Raw genomic sequence first — 11994 nt, forward strand, 5'->3', positions numbered from 1 at the left:
TATATATTTTTTTTTTTATAATTTGATAAATAAAGAGAAAGTTAAAATGTTAACTACTAGCTATTTTCATGCCAAGTGTAAAAACTGAACAACTTGCATGAGAATGATAAATAAATCTGATGTTGACAACTACCTACTTTTCATGCCAAGTCAATTTTAGGTAATATAATAGTTTTTGTAATCCAAAAAAACTGGACACCAAAGTGTACCAAACAGCCCGTATGGATTTCGGAAGCCCATGCCAACTTCTCGTGGGCCAAAGGCTCATGCACCTTCTCACAGCAGGCCAAGCACCCCTATAAACGATACACAATCATGTTTAAAGCCTATTAGACATGAATTAGTTACTCGCTCACTCACACACACACACACTGTACTCTGTGTAAAGGAGGGGAGCAACACACCTGAGGAGAGATTGTTGGGGCTAACGGCAAGATCCACACGATGACAGAGTGTCAATACAAAGCAATTTAAGGGCGCATGAGAAATCGACCCCCCAGATAACAGGCAATTTCTCTGCCCGATGACTCCCGTGGACAGCCAAATAACCACAAAAACGAGAAGAGAAAGAGGGAGTCTACTGCAGAGAAGCTGTGATTTGGATCACGTTGCACTGGTTACTATTGCACATTCACTAGTGGCTTCTCCATCCCCCCTCTCACTCTCTTTGTCTGTCTAGTTCTCTTTTATTTTCTGTCCATCTCTGCCTTAATCACATTCACACACACACACTCACATATTCAGCTCACCACTCCACTTAAGCCTTAAAACAGTAGCTTAAAACAAGATGGAAAAGTATAAAACTTAACTTTGAGATTTGGTGTCGAGTTCAATGAAAAACGTTTGCCAAAGTTTTGGATGCTCATAATGTGATTTGGGCACATATGGTACGTTTAGACACCATTCTACTCTACTTTAAAAAAAATAAAAATGAATAAAGTCATGTATATGGTGTACTGTGAGAAATACTGTATACTCTATAATGCAATGTGCTCAAATTGACCATCTGTTTCTTCATTGACATGAAAGCAACGTCAATAATTATTACGATGGCAGCATTACACTTAATGACGATTCATGTAAATGGTTCACCAAAAATGAACCGCTTGATTTACACGAACTGTCTGAACAAACTGATTCACTAAAATGAACTGACTATAATGATATAATGAATCAGTTTGTTCAGACAATTCACACAATGGCCCACAAAAGTGAACTGCTTACAAAAACAGTTTGAACAAAATGTTTTACTAAAATGAATCATAAATGAGGAAACAGTTTAGTGCATGATTATACAGATCGATCAGCTGCATGCAAACAAAATGACATTACAACTGCAGGGCAACATTTTGTCTTGCTAATCATGGGAAAAAGTAGCTTGATACAGGAGAAATTCACGACTGAGCTACTTTCACACTACACTTAAAGGAAAAGCTAAAGCCATTCATTATCCTCTTAAGACCATGTCTTTACATTGTTTAGAGCATTAAAAATAATGTAAAAAAAAATATATTAAAAAATATATTTCATTCATAAGTTATGCAATGTCCTCGGTAGAGGACATCGGGACTGAATTTCTTTAAAAATAAAAAAAAGACATGAATGAACATGCATAGGCAAAAACAATTGATTTTTAAGATCACCAATACATTTTTAGTTTTCAAGATTTTTTTTAACAAACTTTGTATAAAGATGATTCTCATCTATGTTATAACAGAATGATTCAATATACTATTTTTCTTTCTGCAAAATGTGTGTAAAATGGCCATAAACAGGTTCTCTCATTATATACAATGTATCTATAAACAAAATCTAATTTGCATACTAATGTGTTTTTGGGGCAACATGTAATGAAAAAAACAAGTGTAATACTGGGAGTAATAATTGACAAGATTTTCATAATAATATAGAATATTTCATAGAATATAGAAATATAATTTATTTCCCTGTTCATTTGTTATGTCTCCCAAAATGGGTAATAAACATGCTTTTAGTCCCGGTGTCCTCATATGAGGACATGTATGAAATCAACGTCCTGTTTCGTAACAGAAAGTCATATTTTGCTTTGAAACCCCATAACATTTTCCTGAGATGTTGATTTATGACACACAGTTTAAAAATTAGTCAGATTTAAATGATAATTACAAAATATTATCACATTGTATGTCACTAAATTAATTTCAGACATTTTTGAAGACCAAGGAGAGGGAGTGGTCATGGTGAAACATCCAATCATTTGGTATCTCTGAAATGCCCTGAATGTGCTCTGTACAGGACATCCAGACTTAAAACTGTGGCATGTACAGCCTCAGAGAAATTCACAAAAATATAATGTCCTCATATGAGGCCGCAGGGTCTTAAGAGATATAGAGATTGTATTCACAAGACTTGGATTAAACCGCTTGGTTCATATGAATTTGTTTTACGATGCTTTAATTAACTTTTTGGAAGTTTTGGTTACCTTGACTTTCAAAAAATCTTAAATTGTGCTTTGAGGATTAACTAAAGCCTTATGGGTTTGAAATACAGTAACATTATATTAGATGTCAGTGTTTTGGAGGGCTTCGCATGTGGAAATGCAGGGGTTAACTATTTACCAGCTAAATCGTAACCGCTTTACAATTCAAAACAAGTATGAAGTATAGTAGTATTCCATTCCAAACACATACATTTGAAGCCTTAACTGACTCTTACATATAATGAGTTAAGAGAGAATCAGACATTCCACTTGTTCACTTCAGTTCAATACTGAACGAATAGTAAGGCATTGGCCATAATTAAAGACTGTAAAATGCAGGAAATTCAGGAATGCAGAATAGTTATATAATTACCACATTATATTTCCTTATAAAATGCTCTATTATTCAGAGCATACTACGGTCACAGAAAGCCATCATTCAAGAATTGTTTTTGTTAGTGCTCTCAGAGACCTGCCTGCTAACAGGGAGTATAGCTTAAAGACTGACACTTCCTGCAGGCAGTGTTTGGTAATAGGGTGGGTTGTCAATCACAAGCGCTTTCGCGGAGATGACAGCAAGTCTATATATTCTCAATGTTTGGGTGAGAGCGAGGTTATGGAAAACTTTACAGATTTATAGATTCATGACTCAGAACGCATTAATTTTTCAGAGAAGCAGGATGAATTGAAGGCTTACTAGGGATGGGTGTTCTTTCAATCATTTTCATGCATTATCAATTCATGGAGTCAATGATTTGTTTAAGCATTCAGAGACTTTGTTAAAGTCCTTTTGAAAGACTTGAAAGACATTATTATCTTACCGGAGCATTTTCAAAAAATGTTAAATATATATTAAATATTTGTAAATAGTGAAGCTCAAAATAAATTATATAAATTATAAATTTATATAGTTATACATTTATATAGTTTGATAAATGTATAATTATAAAAAATAAATAATAATAACAATAATAAATATAAAATAATAATATAAATATAATAATATAACATTTCAGGGGCAAGAACATTTTCAATTTTAAAGTAACCTAAATTATGCTTTATTTCTTTTTCATTTTATTCATTGTATTTTCTTTTATTTACTTGTTTTTTGGAACTGTAAAGTGATTTACTTGCTGATTTACTTGTTGATTACTATTCAAATTGTTATATGTTCATACGTGTTCGTGGATTTTTATATATATATATTTTATTTATTTATTTGCAAAAATGTATTTACAGAAATGGACGTTGAAACATATTTCAGCAAATATTGTTGCCATTTTTTTAATATTTTGAAATCCATTTATAAATATGTATAATACAGAGTTCTGGCATGGAACTCTAGATGGCGCAGTCCAATAGGTCTAACTCAATATGACCTAATGACATCATCACATGGCATAGCTGATTGGTTCTCTCCTGTATCGGTAGCCAATGAGCTTGCTGCTCAACATTCCAATATATGACTAGTGCTAGCTGTAGCAGTTGCAGCTTGCTTCATAAACCCTCCACCTTCCCCAGCTCCACCTGTATAGATCTGCTACAAGGTGATTCACGTATGCTATATGGGGGTTATTTCATGCATGTTATATTTGCATCAGCAATATTTCTTACATGCTCACAGCAGCATGTTGTGGATGTACTGGCAGTAGCAAGTCTCGGTACTTGCTCTGCCGCAGCAATGTAGGAGATCTATTCCTCCAAGACCAAAATTCATTAACATTGACATGTACATTACCATGCCAATCCCTCCGAGAGTTGTCATGACAGAAATATGTATACACATGCACACACATAAGTAGTTTTTGTTGTATGTCTTTTTTTAATCTCTAGTTAGTTGATGATAGTTGTGTGGTGAAGGATAATGTGTGAAGAGTCAAAATGCATGACATGGCAATGCTTTTACAGATTTTTGTTGTTAACCTTTTTGTTACAATCTTTAGCTTGAGAGGTGTAAAATGTAAAGCTTGATATTACACATTTTCTATTAGCCAAATGAATACATGAACAACTAAAGAAAAGTAGCGTATTATTATTATTACATCAGATGCCTAACACAAGATTGTGGCTCATACCCAGTGGGCTTGATCAAGGTGGTGAAGTGTTACTCTAAGATACAAGGTGGGTGCCAGAGACTAAAATAAAAGAGACTGTCATGAAAGATGAACTTAATGGAGGTTTCTGTACCTGTCATTGCAGGAGTGAGACGTGCGGGTAAGAGGGACACCAATGAGGGTGGACTTCCTTTGAGAAATACTTAATTAAGCATCCTCTGACACACTCACATCCTCTAAAGCAGTGGTTCCCAATCCTGGTCCTGGAGAACCCCCAACACTGCATGTTTTTGGTGTCTCTCTTATCTGACACATACATTTGAGGTCTTGGAGTCTTCACTAATGAGCTGATGAGTTGAATCAGGTGTGTTTGAATAGGGAGGCATCTAAAATGTGCAGTGTTGGGGGTTCTCCAGGACCAGGATTGGGAACCACTGCTCTAAAGCATATCAAACACAGGGCTCCAAGTTCCTCGGCCCGCCAGACCAGTCATTAGAGCACCATACTAGCAGAGCGTCAAACTTACGACCATCAGAAAGAAAAGTTTGCAGTTAATCCTTCCGACACATGTGAAAGGTGTAGAGAGATCACAAGCAGTGGTGTGAAAAACCCACCTCTTTTTTTTTGCGGAGGCTATGTCATGTTCACATCTAACAACTTATAATCACATAATCACAAAGGAAATGACAAGTGAATAGGTGCGTGATCATGATGAGGTAACCATAGAAACACAGGTACATTGTCCCTTCATTGCTAGCTGCTTTATTTAAAGATACTTTATGAAATAAGATGTCCTGACATGAAGAGCAAAATGTTGATCTTGGTCCTCAGAAAGCTAAACTAAATATTACATGAGCCATGGTGTTTCTTATTTATTTTATACAAGGTCTGAATGTTTTTAAAGCATTGTTTTAATGTTTTACAATTTAAAAAAATGCTATGCATTTTATATAAGCATAGGCCTATTGGTTTTCACTATATTTGAATGTGTTTGTAATAAATTTTCCTTAAAAAAACACTGTGGTCTAAGGCATTTACCTGAAGATATTCTAAAATTTTCTCCCTTTGTGTATATTTAAATTGTTTCAACAACTTTCCCACTAGGAAAAGTGCTGGTGCTCCCTGCGGCCACTCCATTCCTGCTTTAGTTTAACAACAGTGTAAAAAGTAGAGCTGGGCCTGCATGACTGATCTTATTACCAAACTACAGATAATGCTCTTATTAAGCGGTGCGTATAGTTACCATTTAGCCTGTGAAAGCCTGACACATGCTCTGGCATTCTAAACTCCAGAGACGCCCTCAACTGGATGCAGTAATTGTGTTTTTCATTCTTAATGATCTGCAAACCTTATAGTGCAGAGGCTTTTTTCCCCATTCCCCCTTCAGAAAGATTGACCAAAACTGCCCAAGTTAACTGCCTAAGGATATGTGTAATTGGGAAGTTCAAACTACAAATCTAAAGTCTATCTACAAAATGGTTTTGAATTTCTCAGACATGCAGCACAGCCTCCTAGATTCTAGATTAGCCGCAGCTGTATTATAATATTTACAAAAGTATTAAATATGTAGAAGGTTGTTTATATAATAGCAGAAACTGTTTTTAAAAAATTAAACGCCGTCACTATGCAATTATGTTGTGAATGATGCTTGATTATGTGACGTTGTATAAGTGAGATGCTTTTTTTATTATTTCATTTTATTTATACTTTATTTATGGTAAGTGGAGTTTATATATCTGATATTCTACATGACCTTGAATGCGGTTTATTCACTATTAAGTGGGTTTGTACTAGCATTGGTAGGTACTGTACCTTTAGCATTCAATCCGTAACCACAGAATTCTGTAACTGGTCTTCCTTTTTGAACTGTGAAATATCCTCATCCTCCAAATTTCACAAAGTTTTGAACTGTACCTCTGTTCCTTTAATGAGGAACAAGTTGTCGGTGAGAGCCAGGAGCTGTTCATTTCACAGATGTCAAACCTCTTCCTTCATCAGCATGATCTGCCCAAACTCAAAGCTATTCACATAAAATGAGAATAGTGAAACAGCTCAAACCATTCCCTTCAACAACTATTAACAACTGTAGGGTCATAGTCGATCAAAACAGGCCTACAGAAAGATTTGGTAGGTCTAGAATTTAACCCTAACAGAAGCTATATGTTCAGAATGGAATACTAGCTTAGTATTAGCAGTATAATGCCTCTTATTCTTTAAAAATATCTACTGTGATCGCAGGCATTATTCGATGATCAGCATTTCAAAAAAAGCCAATGCAATATTGTTGTCTTCCAACCTCCTCCGAGTGGCACCATATTCTTGAAAACAGTAAGGGCTATTTTGCATTTTCAATTCAAATTTGTATTTAAAAATCCAGTCAAATCATGAATCACTTTAACTACTTTAAATAGAGTTGAGTGCTCTGCTATAAAATTAGCATGTTGTGCACAGTATGCATACTACATGCGAGTCTTTGCACCTATTCGTATTACTGCACTGCATCACTGTTCATTTGCATAAAGAGACTTTGCTCATTTTTTGCTGTTGTTATTTCTGCCTCAAATCACCAACTCTAAAAATTAAATAAATAAATATTATTACTGTAGGTGTATCACAATTATTCAAAGCTGACAAGATGGGGTTTAAAAGGGAAAGCTCACACAAAAATGAGAATTCTGTCATTAATTACTCATCCTCATGTCATTCCAAACCTGTAAGACCTTTGTTCATCTTCAGAAAACAAATTAAGATATTTCTGATGAAATACGAGAGTTTTCTGACCCTGCATAGACAGCAATGTAACTACCACGTTCAAGACCCAAAAAGGCAGTAAGGACATCGTTAAATTAGTCCATCAGTGGTTCAACTGTAATTTTATAAAGCTATGAGAATGCTTTTTGTGCACAATGAAAACAAAATTTTGAAACTTTATTCAGCAATTTCTTCTCTTCCGCATCAGTCTTTGAGAGTACCACTATCTATGGGGTTTTTTTTTTGTGCTATACGACTACTTAGAAAAAAATTAAAAGATAGGAAAACTTCTATACCCAAAATTAACTGGGCTCGATTAGACTGTCTGTGAGTTGGGATACAAAGTATGATTTGTAGTATTGAAGTTCACCAGACAATGCATTTTACGTCATTTCGTAGAGTTTAGCTGTCAAATAAACAAGAAAAATAATACACATTTTTGCTTGCACTACCCACACTGTAACAATACAAAGCTGGTTAAAAACTGACTTAGTCTTTAATTAAGCAAACAAATGATGTGTGTAATGTTGGACACGTAAGTCACAGTCACATTAGACTTTGAGCATGCAAAATTTCTACATACTCTGCAAAAATTGTAATATGACATCAAACTCTGTGGCATCTTTTTAAAAAAAAAACATGATTTAACATCTACTCCACTTTACAGCAATGCAGCAATTTTTTAGATTCAAAGTTGGCTTTCTTTGAATTCAGCTTAGACATCATGCAAAACTTCTACTGGTCAAACATCTTCATGTGATATGAATTTGCAGGTCAAAGTTCACCAAACTTGAACTAAGAATGCAGCAAAAAATGTTTTTGTGTTTCCTGTCTCCCACATTCACATGTGTATGAATGGAAGTCAATGGACTGAAAAGTGTAGTGTGGCCAGCCCTTTAATGCACTCAACTGTTGCAGCTTTCCTGAACTCTGATGCTGAATGACAAAATAACCTTATAAATACTCTAGACATTAAAGTACATAGTGCAACACAACTTCTGGCTTTCTCGCTAGAAATCACTATAAGTGCTAATACTCCTTTATATACACACACATATACATATATATATATACACAACAGTGACTCTTCTCCATGCACAGATTACAAAACCAGAGTGCAGATATTGATCCACCATCTGATAATGCTGGATACAGCAGTCGAGTATGAACGAAAACTATCAACAGCACAGGAACTCAACAGTCAAAGTGTGAACACCAATGAGTCATAGTAGCAAGCTACCATGACACGGCTTCAAGAGATGCAATTTTTACAAAATGAGCTCAACATTAGATTCATGGCATTGTTACAGCCACATAAAATACAGTTAACATGAGGCAGTAGTTTGTAATCCTTTAAAACAAGCAAAGCCCTTTGTGTTTCAGGCAGCATATTGTTGATGTCTCATTCCCAGGGGCTTCCCTTAACACATCATCTGTCTCTGTCTCATTAGAAATAGAAACATATCCTCTATATAAAAAAGACTGACTTTTAAGACATTATAGACAAAAGACACATTTTAATATCTATAAAAAGATATATAAAAAAATATAGTAGAAATGCACTCTTTACATGCTCTTGAACTGAAAAAAATACAATAAAATACCAAACAAGGGCAGTTACAAAACAAGACCTGCATTAGATCTCATACGAAGACACACCACATACCGAAGCTATCATTTGGATTTCTACAAGCTTTCTGACACCACAGAGCTAATGACTGTCAGATTCACAAGCTAATTGTTCTTTAAAGTGGTTGTTTTTAATGAATCAATAGAACCGATTTGCAAATTGGCCTGCATCAAACTCATGCGTTATCAATCGGTCAGATTACTGAGCTAATAACACTCTCACACGCTGAATCGAAAGTCATCACTTCTGGTAACGCCAAACTGACCCCAAGAGAAAAGAAGATTGCTCTTAATAATAATTGATTGGTGTCAAATAATAACTGGCTATTGACATGTTAAAATAAGACTTTTTTTGGTTCTCACAACAAGAGAAATCCTTGCAGAAACAGTCTTTTCTATGGTACAAAACGCTGAATTATTCAATTTAAGTTTAATTTTCAAAACTAAAAAGAACAAAATGGATGGATTTGAACCAACAAAATTAAGTTACCAGATCAAATCTTTATCCAACCAAAAACAACACCACTTTGAACATTTCAGTTCTGTAACCTTAGTATGCTACAATTTAGGCTACCATATATAAAACATGGCTTTCCCCAGTTTTTTGATAGCTGCAAAAGTATTGTGTTTGATTTATATCAATCACATATTAATATCTATTTTTCTTATTTTCTCTGTAACATAACTCACATACAATACACATTAAGATATTAAGTAAAATATGCAGTATTTATGTTAAAAACACAATGGGGTCGTTCTATAATTGCAGTGACATTTCCACCTGATTTTTTCTTGTTGAAAATGAATCTCATCAATAATATATTACACCTACGGTGCAATATTCATTATCTTCTTTCTCATTTTATACAAGGTCATACTAACTGTATAGGCGTGGGATTAAATATATATGTTTTACCACAGACTGCTATTTTGTCGATGAGTCACAGAAGCCAGTAACACTACCACAAATAAACTGTTGATGATTGTTCAAGATGGGTGAGACCATTACAAAACACGTTACTTCTGATTTCATGACACATAACGGTTAAAGATGTCTTCAACAACATTGCTATTTCATAATGGACATTCAAAAACATATATATTCAGATAAAAACATGTCGAAACTAGGGCTGCACGATAAATCGAAATGGAATTCGAGATCGTGATTCGACAGAAGCTGCGATTGTCATGCGTATCTTTCAGTGAAGCACGGTTCTGTGATCAGCAGTAAATCTCCATCCAAAGGCCAGAGGGTGCTCTCGCGCCAGAAAATGGCTATCGTTGCAGCTGAATAAACAGAAAATTCAACTGCTTTCATTGATTCAACGTGACTAATAAACACATGACTACAGCAATATACGAGTTCTTATTATTATAATTTTCATTAAAATAAAGTATATTTATAATGCAATGCCTTTATCACTGCTTAAATACTATGAAATATGTTGCGTACCTTTTTTTGTGTAAGAAGCCACATCATCGATTTATTTCAAACACTCGACCGACGTTATGAAGTGAGTTTGGAGTAAAAATATGTTATTAAATGTGGTATTTTCAAATGCTTTCAGATGGAGCAGCATTTACTTCACAGAGCCGTAGTTCACTGAGAAGCTATGCAAACAGCTGTCATTATCGCAAACGATTTCTTCGATTTCAGAATCGCGCAATAAAATCGTCTGCGATATTTTTGCGTAACTTGTCAGTGAACTACGGCTATGTGTAGTAAATTCTGCTCCATCTGAAAGCACGTGATGATAATTTCCTGCTGATTACAGAATCGGCTTTTTTTAACAAAATGCGCATGACAATCGCATTCGATTAATCGTGCAGCCCTAGTAGAAACTTTCAGTAGATACTCCCCTCACCACACATGATCTTTCACTTCAGGAAGTGCTTCTCATAAAAGTCCTGTACATACACTATATTAAAATAATACATTTTGCAACAAATCTTTTTTTTAATACATACCTAAAAATACCTCATTAGAGAACAGTGACATTGTCGACAAGTTTCGAAATCTAAATAGTTAAATTTTACAGTTTAGAGTTAAAAGCATTTTAAAACATATTTTCTATGAGTTTGTGCATTGAATTTTTAGCCATCTAAAAGTGATTTACAGCATCTGTCACCCCATAACTTTATTATGAATCAACATCCAAGTAATCCAACAGCATTTAACATCAAATTTCAAATAAGAACAATGCCAATCTAGGCAATGTTGTTAGCTATGCTCATAGGTAGATGCTAACTAAATTAATCAATTCTTCCAAACATTATGTAACAAAATGCTACTCAACTGGCCACAAGCAAGGTATAAAGAATAAGAATAACTCACCGTCATTTCTTTCCTAAATGCCACATGCAAGGATTGCTAAGGACCAGCCAGCGGCCCTGCCAGTGTGTGTCTGTCAACTGCAAACAAGACTTCCTGCTATAAAGGTGTAAACATCCTGTTTATAGTCCATTGTGAGATTACTTAAATCTAATTGTCCAAAAGGCTATAAAACTGTTAACAAACATTAATGTTAATAATTATGTATAATGTATAATGATTACAAGATTCACATCCGGCTACTTTTGACATCCAGTCAGTTTGAGTAGGCCTATATTTCTAATTTCCATGCTGTTGTAGATGTGAAGAAAAGGATTTCATATGATTTTATGACTTTTAAATGTGATCTAACTGCACCATAATCAGATGATGCCGTATTTGATATGTTTTGTCAACACTGCATGCATAATTAACAAAAAAAGCAAAATAAACATGTATCCATAATGGACATTCAAAAACATATATATTCAGATAAAAACATGTCGAAACTAGGGCTGCACGATAAATCGAAATGGAATTCGAGATCGTGATTCGACAGAAGCTGCGATTGTCATGCGTATCTTTCAGTGAAGCACGGTTCTGTGATCAGCAGTAAATCTCCATCCAAAGGCCAGAGGGTGCTCTCGCGCCAGAAAATGGCTATCGTTGCAGCTGAATAAACAGAAAATTCAACTGCTTTCATTGATTCAACGTGACTAATAAACACATGACTACAGCAATATACGAGTTCTTATTATTATAATTTTCATTAAAATAAAGTATATTTATAA

The 11994-nt window shown here is 34.7% G+C and overlaps 1 long non-coding RNA gene across 1 annotated transcript in view; it reads right to left on the reverse strand.

The window, feature by feature from the left end:
* The window catches only part of LOC107593994 (uncharacterized), a 27873-nt gene extending 16567 nt beyond the window's left edge, over positions 1-11306 (reverse strand). The window contains exon 1 of the long non-coding RNA XR_001610130.1: positions 11228-11306. This is a non-coding gene — a long non-coding RNA (uncharacterized lncRNA). The remainder of the gene's footprint in view (positions 1-11227) is intronic.
* Between the last annotated feature and the right edge of the window lie 688 nt (positions 11307-11994).

Source organism: Sinocyclocheilus grahami, unplaced genomic scaffold (assembly GCF_001515645.1).
Source record: "Sinocyclocheilus grahami isolate Dianchi unplaced genomic scaffold, SAMN03320097.WGS_v1.1 scaffold178.1, whole genome shotgun sequence".
NCBI lineage: Eukaryota > Metazoa > Chordata > Actinopteri > Cypriniformes > Cyprinidae > Sinocyclocheilus > Sinocyclocheilus grahami.